General features: G+C 42.8%; 1 protein-coding gene across 2 annotated transcripts in view; it reads left to right on the top strand.

The window, feature by feature from the left end:
- Positions 1-2730: 2730 nt before the first annotated feature.
- LOC126295351 (speckle-type POZ protein-like) overlaps positions 2731-26417 on the top strand; it is a 155444-nt gene continuing 131757 nt past the window's right edge. The window contains exons 1-2 of one of the 2 annotated variants that reach the window (XM_049987818.1): positions 2746-2859; positions 14282-14450. The gene's annotated coding sequence lies outside the window, so the exon portion shown is untranslated. Of the gene's footprint in view, positions 2860-14281; positions 14451-26417 lie in introns of both variants that reach the window. The other variant, XM_049987819.1, reaches the window with a different exon arrangement.

Genomic DNA, 26417 nt, shown 5'->3' with positions numbered 1-26417 from the left:
TTATGAACTGTAAATTAAAACTCAAGAAACTGCGAAAAGGTGGGAATTTAAGGAGATAGGATCTGGATAAACCTAAAGAGGTCGTAGAGAGTCTCAGAAAGAGCATCAGGGAACGATTGACAAGAATGGGGGGGGGGGGATACATTAGAAGAAGAATGGATAGCTTTGAAAGATGAAATTGTAAAGGCAGCAGAGGATCTTGTAGGTGAAAAGACGAGGGCTAGTAGAAATCCTTGGGTAACAGATATATATCGCTAGGGGTAACATACATACTGCCTACAGGAAAATTAAAGAGACCCTTGGAGAACAGAGAACGACATACATGAATATTAAAAGCTCAGATGGAGAACCATCTGGGCATGAAAGGGAAGCAGTGGTTGAGAAGGGAGTGAGACAGGGTTGTAGCCTATCCCCAATGTTATTCAATCTGTCTATTGGGCCAGCAGTAAAGTAAATGAAAGAAAAATTTGGAGTAGGAGGAGGAGTACAGAAGGGAAAGCAGAAAGGTGGAAGGTGTATGTAGAGAGTCTATACAAGGACGATGTCCATGAGGGCGATATCAGGGAAATTGAAGTGGATGTAGATGAACATGGAATGGGAGATACGGTACTGCGTGAAGAATTTGACAGAGCACTGAAAGACCTAAGTGCAAACAATGCCCCAGGAGTAGACAACACTTCATTAGACCTTCTGATAGCCTTGCGAGAGCCAGCTCCGAGAAAACTCTACCGTCTGGTGAGCAAGATGTATGAGACAGGCGAAATACCCTCAGACTGCAAGAAGAATATAATAATTCCAATCCCAAAGAAAGCAAGTGTTGACAGGTGTGAAAAATTACCAAACTGTCAGTTTAATAATTCACAGCTGAGCAAATACTAACATGAATCTTTACAAATGAATGGGAAAACTGGTAGAAGCCGACCTCAGGTTCAGTTTGGATTCCCTAGACATATTGGAACACTTGAGGTAATACTGACCCTACAACTTATATTAGAAGATAGATTAAGGAGAGGCAAACCTACGTTTTAGGATTTGTAGACATAGAGAATGCTTTTGACAATGTTGTCCGGAATACTCTCTTTCAAATTCTGAAGGTGGCAGGGGTCAAATACTGGGAGCAAAAGGCTATTTACAGTCTGTACAAAAACCAGATGGCAGCTACAAGAGTTGAGGGGCATGAAAGAGAAGCAGTGGTTGCGAAGGGAGTGAGAGAGGGTTGTAGTCTATCCCCAATGTTATTCAATCTGTATATTGGGCAGGCAGTAAAGGAAACAAAAGAAAAATGTGGACTAGGAATCAAAATCCATGAAGAAGAAGTAAAAACTTTGAGGCTTGCCAATGACATTGTAATTCTGTCAGAGACAGCAAAGGACTTAGAAGAGCAGTTGAATGGAATGGACAGTGTCTTGAAAGGAGGATATAAGATGAACATCAACAAAAGCAAAACGAGGATAATGGAATGTAGCCGAATTAAATCAGTCGATGCTGAGGGAATTAGAGTATGAAATGAGACACTTAAAGTAGTAGACGAGTTTTGCTATTTGGGCAGCAAAATAACTGAGGATGGTCAAAGTAGAGAGGATGTAAAATGTAGAGAACAGCAAGGAAAGCGTTTTTGAAGAAGAGAAATTTGTTAACATCGAGTATAGATGTGTCAGGAAGTCTTTTCTGAAAGTATTTGTATGGAGTGTAGCCATGTATGGATGCGAAACGTGGACAATAACTAGTTTAGACAAGAAGAGAATAGAAGCTTTCGGAATGTGGTGCTACAGAAGAATGCTGAAGATTAGATGGGTAAATCAACTAACTAATGAGGAGGTACTGAACAGAATTGGGGAGAAGAGAAATATATAGCAAAACTCGACTAGAAGAAGAGATCGGTTGGTAGGACATGTTCTGAGGCGTACCAATTTAGTATTGTAGGGCAGCGTGGGGGGTAAAAATCGTAGAGGGAAACCAAGAGATGAATACACCAAGCAGATTCGCAGGGATATAGGTTGCAGTAGTTACTTGGACATGAAGCAGCTAGCGCACAATAAGGTAGCATGGAAGGCTGTGTCAAACCAGTTTATGGACTGAAGACCAGAACAACAACAAATTTGATGTGCAGCACGAGATATGAATATTTGGGAACCAACCAAAAACTGGTATTTAATGCCAGAAGTGCGACAATCATGTTTAAATATGTAAAGACACACATTACTTTTTATTCACATGTATGGAAACATTCATTCAAAGCCCGCAACCGACTTAGTCAGTTGTCTGGTATTGAATGACGCCACTCAAACCTGGTGAATGAGTGAAAACAGTCGTGTAGCTGACTTGGCCACAGAGACTAATTTTCATTCAGCTGTTTCATAAGACTGAAAAAAAAAATACTGAACGAAAAACAATCGACTGACCAGTCAGATGTTATAACAGTCGGTTGTTCCGTCACCACGGCTATAGCGGCAGAGTGGCCGAGTGTTTCTGTACAGGACTTCCAGTGATAAGTTGAGTCTGGGCCATGTCCGGCTGCTACACTGAGACGCGTGGGTGGAGGTCTGACACGCTCGACGTTACGACGTCAGCTCGCTGTAGTGCCGGCGATTCTACAGCCTGTCAGCCCCACATAGTGTACAGGAGTGACGCTAGAGGACAGTAGCGGCCAGTGGTAGCAAGCAGTTAGTTCCGCATAGTACCGACTGCCGCCAACGGAGGGCAGTCGCGAGCTGCAGAACTGATTTCAATGCCAGTTCCGACATCGCGACGACCGATGAGATCTTTTTTGTGCGTGCGTTTTGTGTCTTGGTGGGCATGTAACGTGTACCAAGGTGTTACGTATTTGACGTTAGGCATGTAAGAGAGAAAAAATTTAGGGTAAGTGTGGAATTATGTTTCAAGTTTGTTGCTAAGTACTGTCATTTCGAGGGACTGGGTGACTATAGTCTGGATAATTTGTGCACCATTCGAAGAAAAAGTTAGTTTTTCACACATATCAATGTTTATTACGTTGTATCGACAGTAAAGAAGTAAATAAGAAAGTCACGCCTAATGCTGAGGTTTCGCTAATGAACAGCGAAAATGAACAGTATGAACTTTCTTCCTGTCATCATTTTGTAGGCGCTATCAGGGAGGAAAAGTTTCCTGTGCTTTCGTTCTCCAGTTTTGGATCAATCAAGTCCGAGTATTTGCACGTCGTGACTCAACACGAGCAACCAGTTCCGCAACCTCTAGAGAATCACGCGGTTTGTAACTGCATCGGTTGTTATGAAAAGGTCACATGCCCATAAAACATGATTTTGAGATATTCAAAGACAGCTGTTTTATCCTTCAGTGGCAGAAGACATGAAGTACTTGGACTTTTATGCTCTGGTGTGCCTGGAAGCCAATAAATCTACATCTTCAAATCATCAATTTTTATTTTCACATTCTTAAAATTATTTTTTTAAATCTTTGACTCATGACCTTTATGAACCAAATTAAAATAAATAATATTATAACTATAGAATTATCAGAATTTATTAATAAAAATAAAGTACAGATAGAATTTTAACATTATCATCATTACAGATAAGCATTGTTGCAACGTTTTCCGTAGGTTTCATACATTTTCATCTTCTTCAGCTGTAGTAGGCCAAGTGAATAAATCAGTATTAAAGTTTTTGTGCTCCTCTGGGATATACTGTTACAGTATTTTTTATATCTTTTATCTTAACTTTGTTTATAGGACATTTCACTTCGAGTGCTAAAGTTGTTGGGAGTCTGATAAATGCTAGGCGTTTAAAAATCTGAAAGAGTTTTGAGTGAGTCCATCAATGAATGATAGGGCTACTAATACCCCTGGGTTGTGGCTGCCATACTCAAACATATTGTACTGTGAAACACTGACATTGACTGTCTTTTCTCATCGTTTCTGAACTCTGGGAATTGCATCTAAAAAGATCTGACCACCAACCCGTCCAGTTCTTAATAATGTTGTTATCTTCAAGGTAGTTGACAATGAATGAGTTTTTCTATCGGCAGAATGAAGAATTAGTTCAACATATTCTTCAACAGTGTAAACTATCAGTCTGTCGTAACTTTCTCTTTATACCCCCCACCACCCTATCACAAGGTTGGAAAGAGCGCCTCAGGTAGGAAAGCGTTGACAAATTTTTTCAAACACACCAGTTGCAGGAATGTTTTGCCCTTTGTAGTTAATGTACGCTTCTCTTCATAATCTAGTCTTTTTTATTATGCTGTGTTTGCATTTATCGTAATGCTGTATGCCTTTCGTCATGTTAAGGCTGTTACCTTCTTCATTTGAGTCCATGCTCTCTTTTCTGATTAAATTGCAGCTACTAATGAAAGATTATAGAACTAACACTCACGAATTGTCTTATAATGTGGTGCCAATAAGTAGATCACGAAATCGGCACTGGTAAAATTTGATTGTTGTTAATGTAGCGACATAAACTGTGGGCCACATCCGGTGATTTAATAAATGTTACATAAAACTAATGAGAAGCTGTAGATTTAATAAATGTTACATAAAACTAATGAGAAGCTGTAGTACGAAAACGTCATGTGTCCTGGACTCACGACGTTTTCATACCAACTAAAAATTTTGGCAATGATTTTTTTGGCTTTAAAGACAGAATCTCATGACGTTCTCAACACAAATACATCCGTCTACAGATGATGTTGTTGTAGTTGTGGTCTTCAGTCCAGAGACTGGTTTGATGCAGCTGTCCATGCTACTCTATCCTGTGCAAGCTTCTTCATCTCCCAGTACCTACTGCAACCTACATCCTTCTGAATCTGCTTAGTGTATTCATCTCTTGGTCTCTCTTTACGATTTTTACCCTCCACGCTGCCCTCCAATGCTGAATTTGTAATCCTCTGATGCCTCAGAACATGTCCTACCAACCAGTCCCGAAGAATGCAAAAGTACTGAAATCTGAATTTGTGAAAAATTGGACCTTTTCATAAGAACTGATTCAACTTTTAACGCAAGATTATACCTATTAAATTCAATCAATAATTAAGTGTAGTAATGAAAATCAAATTGTTGTCATTCCCAGGAGCCATGACATAGGCAGCACGCAACTAGTATTGGGTTCCAGGTCATTTGTTCTGAGGCTGTTTGCCTTGTTTTCGGTTTCACAACTTCTTCTCGTAGAGGCAGATATCGCTCCACTTTTGTGCAACACATTTCTAGATAAGTACGATGACATACTTCGGACAACAAATACGCAGGTCAGTATATTTGAGGAACTGAGTCTATCATTTCGAATGAGTATGATAACTCAGTCACTCAATCACTTAATGACGTTTTGTTGTACAGTTTTCAAAACCATTTGGAGTGAAGTAATAACAGTCTTACCAAAAATTATATTTTGAAAGATTGGCAGTTTAGAAAACCAGTTCAAGTCAAAAAGTAATTCATCATTATGTTATGCATATGATTTGCTGAAATTGCACTACACATCTGTCGAGTTGCTGGCAATTATCGGTAATGTATTTTTCGTTTGAAAGCCGCCTCTTTCGCTGACAAAGTTATGCACAACAATAGGGGGTGTTACACTAAAGAAGAATCAGGGTTTGAGCCCAAAGGGGCTTGAAAAATTCCCCATTTGTTGCTCAGTGCTAAATATAAATAGATGAGAAAATTACTTTGAAACTTTTAAATAATTGTCATGTGACGAATAAAAATTGTTAAGGCATTGCCATATGCTGAAGTAGTATTTTTATAGCATTTATTTGATCGCGACATCAAACATTACTATAGATGAATAGATTCACTGCACAATAATAAATACCCATGTAGTATATTGAATGTAGATCTACCCCTTCCTATGTACTGGAACAATATATCAGGATTGCTATGGAGCTCTTGAAACATTGGTTTTCCCTTAGTCTTAAGCGACAGCAAATCAGAAGCCATTCCTTCTCGTTCCGTATTTCGACGACTGCCAAAACACTGAGAAATTATAAATCGTAAAAACCTGTAGCACACACACACCTCAACGCTGTGACACAGTGAACGAATTAAATCTGCCACAGAACTTGCACGGGACTGAGGCTTCCACAAATTATCGGCTGAACTTTGAATACTCATATCTTCACTTTTTTTTTCTTTTTTCTTTATTGTTCTTTGGATCACCTTATACAAAGGCGGGCTGTCAGCAGCAGAGTACGCCGCTCTTCAGCCTTGAGTTCGACAATAAGTATTACAGATAGGAGGCACAGAGAATACAATCAAAACAGCGGGCTAAAATTGTAGACACTAAAATACAAAAGACATGGAGCCATTCACACTGGACGAGAAATATCACTAACACTAGTTGACACGGCACACATAACAGGGATGACGGTGACGGCACACGTGAACAGTGGTGGCGTGATGGCGAAAGAACACAAAACACAAACGAAGGCACACACACGAGACACTGATGGCGATGATCTCAGGTGCGCGAATGTTCACAGAGCGTGTGCGAGTCTGGGGACCTGCCAAGAGAGGAGGAGGGGGGGTGGGAGAGGGAGAGGGGGAAAAGGAAGGAGAAGGGAGGGAGGGTGCCGAAAGGAAAGGACACAGGAAGTGGGGGAGGGGAGGATCAAAGTTAATAGGAGGGATAGATGGAGGGGAGGAGGACATAATCCGTGTGTGCATTGTTGTCCAAGTACTGGAAACCAGGTGCGAGGGGAGGGACAGAGGTGTCGGTCGATCACGGACATCCGGGAAGAGGGAGTAATCGAACAGGGGATCATTGGGGATGGAAAATACATCGGGCAGGTAGGAGGCAAAGTGATTGGCCTTACTAAGGGTGTCGGGGAAGGGGTGATCATCATGGAGAAGAGGATAGTATGGGGAGGGTTTAGTTCCGGTAAGGCGATGGAAGGCTGGCGATAACTTGGACGATTTGATAGGTAGGGTAGCAGTTAAACGGATGCATGTTGTCGCCAGTCCCGGCGTTTCTTGGCCACGAGCAAATTACGAATGTGTCGCTGGAGTTGCCGGTGGCGTCATAGTGTGTCCGGGTCACGCGTGTGGAGGAATGCACGGTAGAGACGGCGGGATTCATGGAGGAGGAGGACGGACTGTGGGGGTAAGGTAGGACGGTGGGGGTGGATGGCGACAGTACGGACGTGGGCCTCCACGGCCTCAGACAAGGTCTGCTGGAATAAAGAGGCGGCATGGGTTACATCGTCAGGGTGGCGGAAGGTGAAGGGGTGGCTATCAACCCGGGTGGAGAGGGTATCCTGGTAGGCATTACAGTTGGCACGGGAATAGTCATGGACGTACTTAGGGGGAGGGTCATGACGAGGGTCGGGGCGGGGGCGACGACCGTCTGAAACGGTGAGGAGGACAGGGAGATGGTCGCTACCAATAGGCTCCAGGACATCCACCGAGGAGGTTAGGGGAGGAAAGGACAACATCAGGAGTGTAGTTGGATTTGGGACGGGTGTGCTGGGGGATGGGGATGAGGTCGCCTTGAAGGGAGGAGAGGAACCAATGCCACCGCTGTAACTGGGCGGCGGAACAACTGTGGATGTTGAGGTCAGCAGCGATCACGTAGGAGGAGACGGTACTGTCAATGTGGGAGAGGAAGTCGAAGGGAATAGGGGCATTAGGGCGGACATAGATAGTGGCACAGGTAACGGTAAGGCAGGGGAAGAAGAGACTAAGGATCAGGTGTTCGGTGGGATCGGGAAGGAGAGGTTCGAGCTCAACAGGGATCTGGCAGTGGTGACCAATGGCAACTCCGCCACGCACAATCAGGAGGGGATTATCGGAATGGTGAATGAGGTAGGGCGACATGTGGACGGTGTGGAAGGGTTCGAGGAAGGTTTCATTGAGGAGGAAGGCATCCATGCGGTGGGTGGCTAGGGTGTGCAGGAAGAGGATCTTGTTGGCGGAAAGGGAGCGGATGTTGTTGAAAAGGATACGGTGCTGTCGCGCCTTGACCGGGATTTAGACAAGGGTGTCAAGATGGGAGAAGGTGAAATGGGCCTGGTTGTTGGAGTAGGTGGTGTACATTTTTAGGTTTCTTTGGCCACGCATGCATGTCCAAAGGAACAGGCTCTGCGGCGGCTACAGCCGTTATGAAATAAATCAAGAGGACAACCATCAACTGTAGAATGGGGTGATGACAATGAAAATCAGATTTTCTACAGCTGATGGTTGTCCTCATTGGAAATTGCGAATTCATTTAATCCATGCATGTCGAAAGGAACTTTGCATCGTAATCAGAACAACACAGGCAGTGCAATATCATATAAGTCTTTAACGTTTTTGGAGTTGCACTCCGTTTTAGACGTCTCGGTTCTAGAATTCCTTTGTTGTAACATAATTCACAATAGTTTGTCTGTTGTTTCCATTTTTGTGAGACGTCTATGTGGTGTCTCGCCTGCTCTTGGTAGTCATCACGTTTACTTGCGACGGAAACGATTGCTTAGCACATGACTCATATTCTATTACCAGTGAATCGTACGACAACTACCAAGACTACAGAAGGAGGACAAACATTTCAGTGAATGGGCGGACAGTTCATAATTTTCTGAAAATAAATAAAAATAAGTGGCACCAAAGGGTTTTGAATACGGATCACTTACCCATGACGCTGTGGCTGAGCATCTACCCTTAGTATTGCTTGCATCTTTCAGTGTTCCCATTTCGCTTTTTCTTTCACAGTTCAGAACATCTTCCTGCTGTTTTCACACTTGATCCGTGTTCAGTTTTTGATGGGCTGTCACTGGGCCATCTTACCACTAAATCTGAGGGGGGGGGGGGAATTTCCTACGTAAGTGCCAACTTGAGAGCAACGAGATAATGAGATCAAAAGCAGGCGCCGGCCGCGGTTTTCGTGCGGTTCTAGCTCTGCAGTCTGGAACCGCGGGACTGCTACGGACGCAGGTTCGAATCCTGCCTTAGGCATGGATTAGTGTGATGTCCTTAGGTTAGTTAGGTTTGAGTAGTTCTAAGTTCTAGGGGACTGATGACCTAAGATGTTAAGTCCCACAGTGCTCTGAGCCATTTGAATCAAAAGCAGGCAGAACACTCAAATGATGGAAGCAAGAGACACATCACATACTGTCGCCAATTTGGTGTGTGAGGGAGGGTGTGGTAGTAGGAGAATCAAAGTTGGTTGGAGGGATAGATGGAGGGGATGAGGCCATCATCAGGGAGGGGGAGTTGGTGGAAGCCACCTGGGGTGAGGGTATGGAGAGTGGAGAGATGGAGAGCAGGTGGGATGTGGGAAGACAGGTGCGGCAGCGGATGGGGGTGGGAGAGGATGGGAGAGACAAGTGGGTGAGGAGGATCGAGTTTGCGGGAGGTGTACAGGATCCGTAGCCTTTCAAGGAAAATGAGGAGGTGGGGGAACAGAATGAGATCATACAGGATCCGCGTGTGGGAGGGTAGATGGATGAGATAGGTGAGGCGGAGCAGATGGTGTTCCAGGATTTGAAGGGATTTGTAAAAGGTAAGAGGGGTGGAGATCCAGGCAGGATGAGTGTAGGAGAAGACAGGGCGGATAAGGGATTTATAGGTGTGGAGGATGGTGGAGGGGTCCAGATCCAATGTGCGGCCACAAAGGAGCTCGAGGAGATGGAATCAGGAGCGTACCTTGGCTTGTATTGTCCGGAGATGGGGGAGGGGGGGGCGAGTCCAGGATAGGCGACGGTCGAGGGTGATGCCAAGGTACTTAAGGGTGGGGATGAGGGCGACAGGATGGCCATAAATTGTGAGATAGAAGTCGAGGAGACGGAAGGAAGGGGTGGTTTTGCCTACAATGATCGCCCGGGTCTTGGAAGGATTGACCTTGAGCAGCCACTGGTTACACCAAGTGGTGAACCGGTCAAGATAGGAATGGAGGAGGTGTAGGGAGCGTTGCAGGGTGGGGGCGAGGGCAAGGAAGCTGGTGTCATTGGCGTACTGGAGAAGGTGGATGGGGGGTGAAGGCATCGGCATTTCTGTCGCATACAAAAGGTATAGAAGAGGGGAGAGGATGGAACCGTGGGGCACACCGGCAGAGTTAGAAGATGTAGGAGTCCGTGTTATGCATGGTAACATAGGAAGGACGTTGGGAAGGAAAGGACCTGATCAGGTGGACGTAGGTGATAGGATGGGCGAAGGTTTGGAGCTTGAAGAGGAGACCAGAATGCCACACATAGTCATAGGCGCGTTCAAGGTCAACACAAACCTGAAGGCTGTCAGTTCAGCTAAACACTTAGAGATTACAATTACAAATAACCTAAATTGGAACCATCACATAGATAATGTTGTCGGTGGAGCAGACCAAAGACTGCGATTCATTGGCAGAACAATTCAGGGTGCAACAGGACTACTAAAGAGACTGCCTACACGACGCTAGTACGCCTTATTCTGGAGTACTGCTGTGTGGTGTGGGATCCGCATCAGGCGGGACTGACGGAAGACTTCTAAATAGTTCAAAGAAGGGCAGCTCGTTTCGTATTATCGCGAAATAGGGGAGCCAGTGCCACAGACGTGATACCTGATCTCGAGTGGCAATCATTAAAACAAAGACGTTTTTCGTTGCGACGGGACCTTCTCGTGAAATTTCAATCACCAGTTTTCTCTTCCGATTGCGAAAACGTTCTGTTGGCACCCACCTACATAGAGAGAAATAATCATCACGATAAAATAAGAGAAATCAGCGCTCGCACAGAAAAATTTAAGTGCTCGGTTTCTCCCGCGCACCGTTCGAGAGTGAAACGGTAGAGAGACAGCTTGAAGGTGGTTCATTGAACCCTCTGCCAGGCACTTTATTGTGAATAGCTGAGTAATCACGTAGACGTTGATGTAGATACGCTGCTGAATCGTAACGCCAAACTGCCGCTGATTATACGCCATATTGAATTTCCAGTCATCAAAGATTTGCTCAACAGTGTGTGAATTTGCATCAGCAGCACTAAACACGTCCCCGAATACACCAGCGACGGCCACTGCGTGCCAAACTGCACGCGTGCGCAGATGCGGTGCACGCGTGCCGTCCAGGGCTCGTGCGGCCTCGCCACTGCTCGGCTTTCCTCGGTCTTGCGCGGCAGTGCTCGGGACGGCGAGGCATCAGACTAGCTGTGCGATGCGACATCTTTACATCCGGCACAGGGTGCATTAGCTGACTCGTAGTGGCAGCCGTGTTTATTCCTCGCTATTTGTTAGAGATTCGTAGGAAGCTTATAAGTACTGCACAGTGGTTGTTGCAATGGAACACACGCTCACAAAGAGGCGGGGTAGTGACACAACGTCACGAGCCTTCAGAGCTGAATGGGAATTGCAATAATTTTTCGAAGAGAAGGGTGAAAATTCTCAATGTCTACTATGCAGTCGCATAGTCGCCGGGCACCGCAAATTTGCAATATAACGGCATTATAACACCACACACAAAGGACTTAATGATTTAGATGTGTTGATAGATCAAACAAGTTGGTGGAAGACGTAGTGTTATGCAGCGAGACGGACCGAACGCGAGTACTACTTAAAAAATCTTTGTGTTTCTGATGTTCGTATTTGTACATATTTGTCGTTAGAATTCGAATTTAGAGTTCACTCGATTTTTGTTTCCTTTTTTTTAGCGTGCAACCGAACGTAGCGGCCTGTCTTTAAGAGCAAGATACAAAATAGCGCTCAAAATTGCAAGAGCGAATAAGCCTTTCAGTGATGGTGATTTCATCAAGGAGTGTATTGTTGAGGCGGTGGAACTCTTGACGCCACTGTTGAGAGAGAGAGAGAACGTGACTTCTGACGAATTCGTTTCTATGCTGTAGGAACTACAGGCACAATTTTCCAAACGTTTTCAGGACACTGCCAGTGTGACATCTGTTTTTGGACTATCTTCTAGACACTTTGCCATTTCAGTTGAAAGTACTCAAGTGCATTTGCAAATGGAATTGATCGATCTGCAGTGTAATTCCCGTTTAAAGGCAATTTTTTTTACGTAAAAACTGTTTAGAAATTTTACGAAGGTTTTCCTCTGGAAGAGTTTCCCTGTCTCCACAATGAGGCTAGATCGACATACGTCTGCGAAAGGTTTATTTCGATTATGAAACTAAATAAGTCAGAATTACGTGGCAATCTGAGTGACGAAAACATGTGAAACTGTCTGCGTTTGGCCGTCTACGTCAGTTTGTGCAGGATATGTACTTTATTAAGTCTACAGTGAACCAAAAGTAATAAAATTAATGGTGATAATTTTGTTTTATTTGTCATATGTTTTGTTGAGAATTGTGGTTATTGCAAATTTTGTACAGTAGTTCCAGAACATAAAATTTGCTTGTTTCACATGTAGTCGGAATCACTTATTCCACATCATACTGCATGCTGTAGACTACTTTCAAGTCTGTTTCTATATCTCTGCTTAAATGTTGTAAGAATTTTACGAGTGACGATGTGAGAAGCACGATATTGTTGGTGTAATGCAGTTTCAAACCCGGCGTTATTTTTATTTTTCTGTAGGTGTACGAACAGCCAATAAACATTCAGTATTGCGCAATATGACGTGTTGTATAGAGCTTAATATTGTCAAATGTCGTAATGTGAAACTAAGCCACATGCTTGCAGGGCGGTGTTCCTTACGTGAATGCACTGTCGCTGGTGTGGTAGTGGGGGACGTGTGACGTCAGGAGGGAGCGATCCACACGCGTTCTTGGCCCCCCTGGAATACACAATTCAGTTCCAGTATATTCTATTTAACCAATGAAAAATTCTCCACGCCCGTATCATTAAGAAGCCAACGACTTAATTTCTGTCGTGCTCATAATCGAGTCAATAAAGGAGTGTTATGGCCTACCGCCCCACCGTTGTTGCTTGTCTGTCAGCAATGACAACCCCACGCAAGCGCGGCTGCTCTCGTTAGTTATTACGTGAAGGCTACTTCGTTGCCCGTGTTGAAAGGGAATGCCTTAAATTACGTCTTCACAGCACACTCTTGAGTCTATGGATCGCGGAATAATGATTTCCCTAATGATTTCCGAAGTGGAATGTCGCATGCGTGTGCTATACCACGTTCAATATTAGATTAGATTAGAGTAGATTAGTTTTCGTTCCATAGATCCGTGTCGAGGAGATCCTCGTGGATGTGGAACATGTCACCTTTTTTTATTTTTTATTTTTTTTAAACTGAAATAATTCTAATAGTATAAATATATACAACACATCATTTGTTTCTATTAATAAATTTGTCAATGGAGTAGAAGGAGTTGGCCACTAGTAAGTCTTTCAGGCTCCGTTTAAACTGATCTCTATTTGTAACTAAATTTTTTTATGTTTGCTGGCAAATTATTGAAGATGAGTGTTCCTGAATAGTGGGCCCCTTTTTGAAGTAAAGTAAGTGCTTTTAAGTCCTTGTGCAGATCATTTTTGTTCCTGGTATCGTATGTATGAACTGAGCTGTTTGTTGGAAAAAGAGCTATATTATTTAGGACAAATTTCATTAAGGAGTAAATATACTAAGAGGCAGTAGTTAGTATACCCAGGTTCTTTGAAGAGGTTTCTACGAGACGTCCGTGAGTTTACTCCACAAATAATACGTATTACACGCTTTTGGACTCTGAAAACTTTTGTTTGACTTGAAGAGTTACCCCAAAAAATTATACCATATGACATTATGGAATGAAAGTAGGCAAAGTATGCAAGCTTTTTCACTTTTAAGTCGCCTATGTCTGCTAACACTCGAATTGCAAATACGGATTTGTTAAGGCGTTTCTGCAGTTCTGTGGTGTGCTCCTCCCAACTGAATTTATTATCAAGTTGTAATCCCGGGAATTTAAGACTGTCAACCTCTTCTATCTGCTCTTCTTCGTACTTTATGCATATGCTTGGTGGAAAGCTCTTACAGGTTCTGAATTGCATATAGTGAGTCTTTTCGAAGTTTAATGTCAGTGAGTTGGCTTTAAACCATTTATTAATATCCATGAAAATATCATTAGCAGATCTTTCTAGAACTACACTCGACATACTATTTATTGCAATACTTGTGTCATCTGCAAACAAAACGAACTCTGCTTCTGGCAGTGTAACTGATGAGAGATCATTAATGTCCACAAGAAAAAGCAATGGCCCTAAGATGTCCTTGTGGGACATCACATGTCAGTTCATGTCAGTTAATTACCGTTCTACAGCAATAATGACGTCGGGAATATTTCCGCATGAATCACCTGACTACAAAACGAGAGCCCCGCCGATGCACTTCACTTTTACACATCGTGTATGCGATACTACCGCCATCTGTATTTGTGTATACCGCTGTCCCGTGTCTTTTGTCACCTCAGTGTATTTTATTGTTGAATGCGTTCGCAGTGCTGAGCGCACAGCCGTTTCGCAGTTGTCTGCGAGTCCCGGTTTGGCAGCATGGCGGCAGCACTGCAGCGCTGGCTGTTCTACGTCGCAGTTCGTTGCAGGCGTGTCTACTTGGAGCATATTAAAGTTGCGTGGTGAATCGGGGAAGTACTTCTGAGGACATACAGCGGTAAGTTAGCCCCGTATGTGTGTCACATTCTCACGCGTTTGTGTCTCAGTTCAGTAATTTGCGATTTAACGGACTAGACAACAAATGCTTTGATACAGATAACTTTCTGCAACAGCGTAGTTACTAGCCTGATATTTAGTTGGATGATTCTTTGTAACGAAACTCACTGTGTGCTTTTGTTAGAAGTATTATTGTCAAATTTGCATTTCTTCCTTTTAATTCTCCGTCATTTTTGAGAAACTACGTGCTTGATGTTGCGGTATGCCATTGGAAAATACAATGACATGTTTAAAACGGTAGCGTAACCATACTAACAGTAACTTCACGTCATAAGAAACTGGGAAAAATTCTGGACTCTTGAAAGCTCCATAACTATTATTTTTTGCTGTGAGATGACGTGTTGTTCAAAGATTATGCAGCGATGTACTACCTAGACTGATTCAACCGCTTGTCAAGATGCGTGATGCATTTACGTTTGTAGCTTTTAACTCTGCTTCTGGACTCTTCGTTGAGGTAAAAACGTAGTTGCTAAGTCATAAACATGTGCTTACGTGTGCTTCGTTGCTCACGCTGTATGCCGTCGACGGATAAAAAATCGTCAATAGTAAGTTTTTTTCAAAACACTGTCGGGCGTCTGTTACTGTCGCCAGTTTTCGAAGGACGTTAGGTTCAGTGGACGTCATACGAGTGTTCGGTCCAAGTCTGTATGTAGTAAGTAGCGTCATTTACGACGGCGACCGAGTTTAGGTTCGTTCTGCGCATCTTGACATCGCAAAACAGTCAGCCAATGAACAGAGAACGACGTTGCCAGAGCTCGCCTGCAGTATAGAGCACAGACGAGTGTCTTCAGTTGTAGAAACGTTCAGTCATAAATAAAGTAACTGTACAAAAGCAATGTCGTGATAGCAGACTTTCTTTTATAGAAAGTTTGGAAAAAGCATTATTTACACCAATTACTTCATATTCTATTAATTAATTAAACCAAACAAGCAATAAGCCTCTTAATTCAGGCGATAGCAAGGAAAGGTGTTTTTATCATTCTCACGAACCGCTTTTTTGCAATAAAGAACAGCGGTAATTGTTTATTTCCTATTGTACTTCGACGAAACGTGAATAATTCATAGTCACACCAACAGTGTTTGTCGGTATTTTAGAGTCCTCCATTAGTTCCATTGAATGACTAGCTATGTTGGCGTAATGGTTAAGGTGCTTGGCTGCTAAGCGATAGCACAGAGTTCAAACTTTGTTCGATGCTTGATAGTTTCTTTATTTAAAAACAATATCGAAGTGTCTAACTTCATAAATTTTATACGTTTGAATGTAATTTTTTGAAATTTTTTGTGCTTGGCCCCTTCATTATAATCATAAGTTTTCGGTTTTCCTAATTTTATCCTCCAATATTTCTTTTCACAGCAATTAAAAACAATGAAAAGGCACGCATACAATATTGATGTTATCTGTTTTGTTTGTATATCTTCTCTTCCGCAGTCGCTGTTTTACTATTCATATTGAGATATATTCTTTCGCGACAGTATTAAAAGTATTGTTTAGAGCAGAATTTCGGCTCGTACGTTGCCGAGCTACTTGATTGTCTGACGCAATTCTTTGCATCACTCCTTTGGCAACATCATCACATTCAGTGTTTTCGTCGACTGATGTATGTTTTGGCAAGTCCATTGTGACAAACACAAATTGTTTGCGCACTGCGCCTCACTGACAAAATATTTTAGTTTGTATGTTTTATTACGCTCACAATTCAGTTTTGTGTACTTCGCCAACTTTGTTTTAATCAGAACTTTTTAGAAAAAAGCGAAATGACTCTGGTATAAATAAAACTTTTATTACAGTCGTGAAATATTACGACACCTATGTGGTACTTAAATGAAATATTGTTGTACAGAAAATTTTATTTGAAATTTAGGTATCTTGTCCACATTTCATTCTCAACATTGTGGCCACCAAAATCGACCATACGGAAAGCATATGCTCTGCAAACTCTTCAAAATTTCGTGCAGTGGTTTACTACATTTAATGCTGCAGAATAACTGCGCTGAACATCGAAACAAAATTATGGGGGGAAGGTATCAGTCAAGAAAATGTGTAAAAAATCAAATTTTTTGGGCCAAATACGGGGGAGCACATCTCTGTAGCAGCGAAAGGGTTAATGCGGCCGTGGTGGCTTTACTTCATAAACTGCGCGCTCGCCCCCTGAACGTAAGTTTGCGGACTATACTATACTCCACTACGGCGCTGCTTCTCTTGGCGCGTGCGTCGTTTGCAACTGGCAACGCAGCAATCTCGCGCGTCTGGGCGGGCATGCACGAGCCGCCAAGATAAAAGAATTGAACTAATAGTTTGTCAGGAGGCCTACACCGTTTAGTAGGGTAGAGCACTGAATGCTTTATTAGTTTGTTGTACATGCGAGTTTGTGCTGGAAATGTTCTGCTTTCCACTATAATCCATCATAAGACTACACAAAAAAAACGCGTACACTGGTCTCGTTACTCCCTTGGAAGTAGGTCCCACTTACGTATTAAATGTAGACATTCAAATTAGAGATGGGTAGTTCGCGAACGAACGGGTGCAAAGGAACGGTTCACCAAGATGAACGAAAGGACCGAGGAACGAGTTCCAAGGAAATGTCTTTCACTTCGGTCACGGCGGTCACTTCGGCAGTTCTCGCTCCAGCCTGGGTCGCGTGCTCGCCTCAGCCTCGGCCTCCCTCGTCGTTCTTCGCACGGCCGCCTGCCTCAGTTCCACTGCCGACTGCTCCTGGTTAGTTCAGCACCCAGCTGTTCGTTTCGTTCACTGCGCTCGCCCATTTTACATTACATGTGTTCCAAACTGTTCTTGCACTTGGCTCTGGCTATTCAGCGTCCACAACCGGTAATCAAAAAGTATTTTATAGTTACGTAAATTACATAAAAACTACGTTGTATCTAAAAGGTACGCCTTTTCAGGTAACAAAAGGGCATATCAGCTCACTTCACTTCCCACATAGTATGGCAGTTTGATGCGCAAACAATATCATGTAGACACCAGCAAATTTCAAAGAAAGCTATTAATGTTGGTTTGGTAGACGACTCATTACTGGCCCGTTATGTAATGCGAGTAATTCCCTAGCGAATGTGAATTATTTTACGTAAACGAACAGAAAACAAAGACGTTGCATTTGCTACGATCTTGCCTCGAAAAGGAAAGGCGGCTGTGTTCTGGGGTTGCCGTGCTGGGTCGTAAACACGTTTTAGTTCCGTAAATCCTTATTTCCGTTCGCGCTGACCCTGCCGGCCTATCTGTTAGTCTTCACCTGACCGTGTGCCCACCGAGTAACATCTTTGCTTGTAGAGGAGCGGCTATTTTCCGTCTTTCTTTGATCCAAGGTAAAACGGCATGTTCATTGCTATGGAAGGCAGACCGATTTACAACAGAACGAAGCCTGCACTCCTTAATCGAGTGTCTGCTGTCAAATTTTGCAAAGAAAATATGATAACTAATACAATGTTATTTCAGTGGTACAGGCTGGCACACGAAAAATCGGCCCCGACCACTAGACTGCCCATTGTTCCACAACATTCGTCATCGATTGTTTCGCAGTTGTTGCTTATTTGTTATTTCTTCACTGCCTAATTGTTACATGTTTATCTGTTTGTTGTAGCTGCTCGGAACGGGTAACAAATCGTGCGTAATTGGCGAGCAGTCTGTACTCGGGGCCCGTCTTCCGTGCGCCACCCTGTATTATTTCCCTGTGATCAACCACACAAGGCTACGGTTGGCTAAACGAGAGGTTCTGCGGAATCGCAGAAATTACTTCTAAAAGTGTGTAAGAATTCTGTGACGAATAAAAACTGTATACTCCAGGGGGAAGCAAGTGCCCCCTCTCGGCGCCCTCCATCCTTCAGTCATCTACACTACTAGTTTCCAGTTTTTCATAAGAACCATGTACCAAGCACAAATGAACGGTGAACGAGTAAAAATGAACGGTTCCCAAAAAAGAACGATCAGCAGTGAACTGGTTCCCAAGGATGAACGAGTTTGCCCATCTCTAATTCAAATGTATTAACGACTACAGACGTTTCTCTCAGTCGCGTCTTAGCTACGTTGTTTTTATTTCAAAAATTGAGTACAGTCACTGCCTCTGCACCGGTGTGCTCTGATTGTCGCGTTGTTAATGCGCAGTATGAAAATGGCTGAGGCTGCATTCTGTTCCGTAGTGAAACACGCGTGAGAAATACGGTTAAAAAGTGCCGAGATATAGGCTGTTCTCAATGTTTTCCATAAATTTACGGAGATGATCGGCTCTGAAGTTTTCCCAGCGACTGTGTGTAGTACAGTTGATTTATAAACCCAAATCATACGTGTAGCGCACTCGGTAGCGTAACGGAATGAATCCATATTGTTGTTGTTGTCTTCAGTCCTGAGACTGGTTTGATGCAGCTCTCCATGCTACTCTATCCTGTGCAAGCTGCTTCATCTCCCAGTACCTACTGCAACCTACATCCTTCTGAATCTGCTTAGTGTATTCAGCTCTTAATCTCCCTCTACGATTTTTACCCTCCACGCTGCCCTCCAATACAAAATTGATGATCCCTTGATGCCTCAGAACATGTCCTACCAACCGATCTCTTCTTCTGGTCAAGTTGTGCCACAAACTTCTCTTCTCCCCAATCCTATTCAATACTTCCTCATTAGGTATGTGATCCACCCATCTAATCTTCAGCATTCTTCTGTAGCACCACATTTCGAAAGCTTCTATTCTCTTCTTGTCCAAACTATTTATCGTCCATGTTTCACTTCCATACATGGCTACACTCTATACAAATACTTTTAGAAACGACTTCCTGACACTTAAATCTATACTCGATGTTACCAAATTTCTCTTCTTCAGAAACGCTTTCCTTGCCATTGCCAGTCTACATTTTATATCCTGTCTACTTCGACCATCGTCAGTTATTTTGCTCCCCAAATAGCAAAATTCCCTTACTACTTTGTCTCATTTCCTAATCTAATTCCCTCAGCGTCACCCAACTTAATTCGACTACATTCCATTATCTTCGTTTTGCTTTTGTTCATGTTCATCTTATATCCTCCGTTCAACACACTATCCATTCCGTTCAACTCCTCTTGCAAGTCCTTTGCTGTCTCTGACAGAATTACAATGTCGTCAGCGAACCTCAAAGTTTTTATTTCTTCTCCATGGATTTTAAGACCTACTCTTAACTTTTCTTTTTTCCTTTTACTGCTTGCTCAATATACAGATTGAATAACATCAGGGAGAGGCTACAACACTGTCTCACTCCCTTCCCAACCACTGCTTCCCTTTCATGTCCCTCGACTCTTATAACTGCCATCTGGTTTCTGTACAAATTGTAAATAGCCTTTCAGTCCCTGTATTTTACCCCAGCCACCTTTAGAATTTGAAAGAGAGTATTCCAGTCAACATTGTCAAAAGCTTCCTCTAAGTCTACAAATGCTAAAAACATAGGTTTGCCTTTCCTGAATCTTTCTTCTAAGATAAGTCGTAAGGTTAGTATTGCCTCACGTGTTCCAACATTCCTACAGAATCCAAACTGATCTTCCCCGAGGTCGGCTTCTACCAGTTTTTCCATTCGCCTGTAAAGAATTTGCGTTAGTATTTTGCAGCTATGACGGTAATTTTCACATTTGTCAACAGCTGCTTTCTTTGTGGTTGGAATTATTATATTCTTCTTGAGGTCTGAAGGTATTTTGCCTGTCTCATACATCTTGCTCACCAGAAGGTAGAGTTTTGTCAGGACTGGCTCTCTCGAGGCAGTCAGTAGTTCTAATGGAATGCTGTCTACTCCCGGGGCCTTGTTTCAACTCACGACTCAGATCTTTCAGTGCTCTGTCAAACTCTTCACGCAGTATCATATCTCCCATTTCATCTTCATCTACATCCTCTTCCATTTCCATAATATTGTCCTCAAGTACATCGCCCTTGTATAGACCCTCTATATACTCCTTCCACCTTTCTGCCTTCCCTTCTTTGCTTAGAACTGGGTTGCCATCTGAGTTCTTGATATTCATAAAAGTTGCTTAAATTAAGCAAACATAACAGTTTAATTTTTAAGACAAAACTGAAAAACGAAATCCTCTTTGCTTGGACTATGTGCATAGTTTTATACCGCAGAAGTAGAGAACTATCGTAGAAACATGAAACAACAATAATTTTCAGAGCATCGAGCACATCATGCAAATGCACTTCTTTGATTTGCTGCTGTACCATTACAATGTGAACCTAACAGTACTGATCTGGAGCCAAGCTGCCGGATTTGGGCCGAAAAGTAACAAGACTGTTAGGCCGCCAGACGTGCTGTAACTGACGCACGCAGCTTTTTCACACTTCACTGCCGAACACTGGCGGGATATAGAACAGCTCGTCATGAAAGAAGAGAAAATGCGGCGCCTGGTTGGCGTCGTGGATTGTGTTGATAGGCTCGTTATCAACGTAGCAGGTGATAATTCCAGAGCTGAAATGTATTTATCGGATTCGGATATGGAAGGAGCTGAGAAATTACCAGATGACTGACAATAATTAATACCCTCATTGGCTTCAGCATTTGACAGTACGGCGAAATCCTTGCAGTATGCTTTTGCATTACACACAGTTCGCTCAGAAAAATTACCCCATATTTTCATCACTTTAGTTTTTAATTGGAATACTATGTCAGGTGAGAAAGAATGCATTTCATGTTTTCCATCTGGTCACATAAGAAGCGCGCGGTAGTGCTGGAGTTCCTCCGAATATTATTCCATCCTCATTAAAAATTAAATTACATTCGAAGCTGTATTGATTCATTGCTCGTCTCTTTATACGTCTGAATTGCAACTACTCTCACCATTGCAGATCAGTTGGACCGCTGGCGCTGGGAAGTGGTGTCAAAGTATAATGCGCCAGTAAAGCTGTTGTCCCGCATTATCACTCATTCTATGTGCGTGTAGCACAGCATGAAACGTGTCCTTGTAATTAAATTAGATTAGTACTTGTTCCATAGGTCATGAATACGACACTTCGTAATGATGTGGAACGTGCCAGGTTAATGAAAGGTGTCTATACAAGATATTACATTGTATAAACTATTATATGACACTTAATATTTTTAATTTTTTTGGGGTGGGGGCTTGGGAAATAACTCACTACATCCAAAAATTCATCTAATGATTAGGAGTTGCCATTCCGAAATTCTTTTAATTTCCTTTTAAATACTATATGGCTATCTGTCAGACTTTTGATGCCATTAGGTAATTGACCAAAGGCTTTTGTGGCAGCATAATTTACCCCCTTCTGAGCCAAAGTCAGATTTAAGCTTGAGCAGTGAAGATCATCCTTTCTCCTAGTGTTGTAGCCATGTACACTGCTATTACTTTTGAATTCCTTCGGATTGTTAATAACAAATTTCATAAGTGAATATATACATTGTGAGGCTAGAGTGAAGATCTGTAGCTCTTTAAATAAGTGTGAGGATGATCTTGGATGAGCTCCAGCGATTATTCTGATTACACGCTTTTGTGCAGTGAACACTCTTCTGCTCAATGATGAGTTACCCCAGAATATGATGCCATACGAAAGTAGAGAATGAAAATAGGCGTGGTAAGCCAATTTACTGAGATGTATATCGCCAAAATTTGCAGTGACCCTAATAGCATAAGTGGCTGAAAAACGTTTCAGCAGATCTTCAGTGTGTTTTTTCCAGTTCAACCCCTCATCAGTACATGCACCTAGAAATTTTGAATATTCTACTGTAGCCACCGATTTCTGATCGAAGTCTATATTTATTAATGGTGTCATTCCATTTACAGTGTGGAACTGTATATACTGTGTTTTGTCAAAGTTTAATGAGGGCCTATTTCCAGAGAGCCACTTAATGATTTTCTGAAAAACATCGTTCGCACTTTCATCAGTTAATTCTTGTCTGTCGGGTGTGATAGCTTTACTTGTATCATTGGCAAAAGGTACCAGCTTTCTATCTTCGTGAATATAGAATGGCAAGTCATTAATATATATTAAGAACAGCAGAGGACCCAAGACCCAACCTTGCGGTACCCCATTCTCGATTGTTCCCCAGATTGAGAAATCGCCAATTTTTTGCATAATCGAACTTGACTGTACTGGTCACAGCTTGGGTTCCGCTCCACGTGAAACGAAATCCAATGAGATTCGAGCAAACGCGGAAGAATACATGGCGTAATGTTTACATCAGCTTTATTCTTATGATGAACGGCATATAGTGTATTTTTTCCACTTACTATCTTCAGCTGTTAATTGTACAGGGTGGCGCACACAGAAGTAGTCGTGTAAGTATAAAGGAAAGACAGTGAAATTACAGAAACGAAAAGCTGGGATCGACTTACCATATGCAATGAAAAATATTGTAACAATTCATTTACAGAAGATGCTGAAACTGACTCCTCGCAATATCAGTATACGGCTGTGCACGTCTGAGCGCATTCAGATACACCTGGCGTAAAGTCCGGGTATCGATGACGGTAACTTCACAGCCGATGTTTTTCAGTTCCTCTGTTTTCTATGGATTTGTTTCGTAGCCCTTACTCTTCAATTGCCCCATAGGAAAAAAAAAGAAACGTTGTTAGGTCCGGCGAACGTAGTGACCATTAACTGCTAACAGTTCGTTCCTCTGTGAAGACATCGTTGACTCGTTGCAGGGGTACCTTAGACGGTGGCACGTTGTCCCATCTTGCTGGAAGACGCAGTATTTCCGTCCGTATTCAGTGAGTCGAGCTCAAAATGCATCATAAATTTCCATGTATGCAAACGTGTTTGAGGGTATTGTCAAAAAATATCGGTCCAATGATGCGCGCTCCTGTTAAAACGCACCAAATGGCTATTTCTTCATCGTGTAGTGGTTGCTGACATACAATGGTAGGGTTGTCCATCGCCCAATGCCGTAAATTCACGTTCATTACTCAAGATTAAATAGAAAGGGTCAAGCAACCCATCGTTGGTGTTATTCAAAATCCACGTACACTAATGTAAAGTGTCTTTCATAAGTTTGGGACCAAAAGAATAGATTTCATTTACTTCGAGAAATAACAGATAAACAATTAAACGAATTATGTTTGTTATTCCAACAGATAGAATGATATTCACAGAGCAATAAATTGGACATTTTACTTCACTTAATGACTTACGAAATAGAAATAATTTCACATTTATGTGAAATAACATAGATTTCAATTCGCAAATGTTTTGGTACAAAGTGCAGAAATAAACAAAAAAACTCAGGAAATAATGAGGAATTAGTACTTTGTACTTCTACAGCGATGTTGTAGCACTTGTCAGCCGTTTTGACATACTTTGTACAAGCTTATGTAAGTACAAAATACTTAGATTTTGTCCCTTCTTCTTGCAGTCGTCTCCTGACGTTTTGTTTACACTCCTCGAATATTTCTTTCTAACGTATCCCATAAATTCTCAGTGGAGTTCATGTCCGCATTTTGTGGAAGGGATTGACAACTTCTGGACAGTTGTAGAGGAGCCACAAAATGGCGGGGGGGGGGGGGGGGGGGTGATTTGCGACTGTCTTGTTCTTGGGTTTCTGAATGCTGAACAGTGAGCGGCCAAATGCCAACCACCTACAAGGTACTTTTGTGAGAGTAAAGAGTAAAATCTCTCGAAAATAATTATATTTTATTTTGTTTTTAATGTATTATTAAATTTTACAGTACATTTCAAAATTGCTGTTTCCATACTTTTTTTTTAAACTCGTGTTTCATTTGTACCCCTGAAACTCTGCGACCACGTCAGTCGAGCTACACTTTGAACCGTAAATCCAGCAATGAAAATGGGAAACCATAATCACATATTGCCACTGCATGTGCAGCAAACACACCCTGCCCTTCTTTAATGAATACAATATATCCACACGGTGATGCACGACGTTTCCCATGCAATTTGTTCATGAGGATATTTGTTAGCTTCTCATGAATTTCGTTAATAGCATTCGCCAACAAATCCTAAGTGTAGCTGGCATAGGAACTACAACCTTCGACTGTTTATACGTCCGTGGGATCTTCTGCAACAGTCTCATCGACAACAAATCAGTATTATGAATACCAATACAGAATATTATTGGGGAGTCACCCAGAGCCTTAATGAAAACCTGGCACAAAGTCAGCCTTTCATCTTTCAGTTTTCAACAACTTTGGCCGATGTGCTAAAATCGCCACTGAGAGAACATTGATATTGGCATCAGAGTGGTGGATAATGTAGCAAAAATTGTACGAGGTTTGTTCGGAAAATACGTATAAAAGTTGAATAATAACTTTATTTTACAATTATTCAGGTATTACAATATGGTATCCTTCAAAGTACTCGCCCTGAGACGCGATACACTTCTGCCAACGCCGTTTCCACTGTTGATAACATTCCTGAAAGTCTTCATTTCTGATGATGTCCAGTTGCCGTGTCGTTTCCGCCTTGATGGCTTCCACATCTCCCATGTTTTGCATTTTGGAAACATGGAGAAGTCACACGGGGCTAAATCGGGTGAATAAGGCGGGTGGTCTGTCACGGCGAATGAGCTCCGGGCCAAAAACTCGGGCACAACGAGCGACGTGTGAGCGGGCGCATTGTCGTGATGAAGCATCCACCTGCCCCCTTTTGCCAACTCCGGTCGAACTCGGGCCACACGAGCTCTGAGACGTGTCAGAACTTCGACGTAAAAATTTCCGTTCACTCTCTGGCCGGAAGCGACAAATTCCTTGTGAACAATGCCGCTAGAATCAAAGAAAACATTCAACATTGTCTTCACATTGGACCTAGATTTTCGCGACTTTTTTGTTCTCGGTTGTCCTGCTAGTTTCCGTTCCTCGCTTTGAGGTTTGAGCTCCACACCGAATTCGTAAAGCCAGGACTCGTCTCCAGTGATGTCTCGGTTGAGCAAGTACCCTCGTTCCTCTGCTTCCAGCCAGTCCTAACAGCACTCAACCGTCTTTGCTTTCTTATCTGGCGCCGAGAGCGTCGGTACGATTTTCGCACACAATTTCTTCATTTCTAGTTTTTGTGTCAGGATTTCGTAAAAGATTGTTTTGGGGATTGACAGCAATCATTCATACTGTCAATCTACGGTCTCTAAGATCACGAGCCCGAATTCGTTCAACATTCGCATCGGAACTAGGTGTCGACGGGCGTCTTGGGCGAGGGTCATCGTTCACTTCTTCTCGGCCATCCCGGAACCTTTTTAACCACTTGTTCACGGTTGGTTCCTTCAGAGAATTGTCTTCGTAAACCTGTTTCAAACACTGGAAACACAGATTGAAGCACGGCTTACACAGATTGAAGCACGGCTTACACAGATTGAAGCACGGCTTACACAGATTGAAGCACGGCTTACACAGATTGAAGCACGGCTTACACAGATTGAAGCACGGCTTACACAGATTGAAGCACGCCTTACACAGATTGAAGCACGCCTTACACAGATTGAAGCACGCCTTACACAGATTGAAGCACGCCTTACACAGATTGAAGCACGGCTTACACAGATTGAAGCACGGCTTACACAGATTGAAGCACGGCTTACACAGATTGAAGCACGGCTTACACAGATTGAAGCACGGCTTACACAGATTGAAGCACGGCTTACACAGATTGAAGCACGGCTTACACAGATTGAAGCACGGCTTACACAGATTGAAGCACGGCTTACACAGATTGAAGCACGGCTTACACAGATTGAAGCACGGCTTACACAGATTGAAGCACGGCTCACACAGATTGAAGCACGGCTCACACAGATTGAAGCACGGCTTACACAGACTCGCCTGTATGGCGGATTGCAAGTTCTCTTAAAATTTTTGGGCGGGCTAATTCCGAAAAGCCTGTGAAGAGCTTCGCCACTGAGGGCTTTAAAGCTCTAGGCAGGCGGGCTGCGAAATTCCGGCTGCGACAGTCGAAATGTTACCTTTCGCCTCATAGGAAACGAAGAT

The sequence above is a fragment of the Schistocerca gregaria genome, chromosome 11 (assembly GCF_023897955.1).
Source record: "Schistocerca gregaria isolate iqSchGreg1 chromosome 11, iqSchGreg1.2, whole genome shotgun sequence".
NCBI lineage: Eukaryota > Metazoa > Arthropoda > Insecta > Orthoptera > Acrididae > Schistocerca > Schistocerca gregaria.
This window is presented reverse-complemented; position numbering and strand designations above follow the sequence as displayed.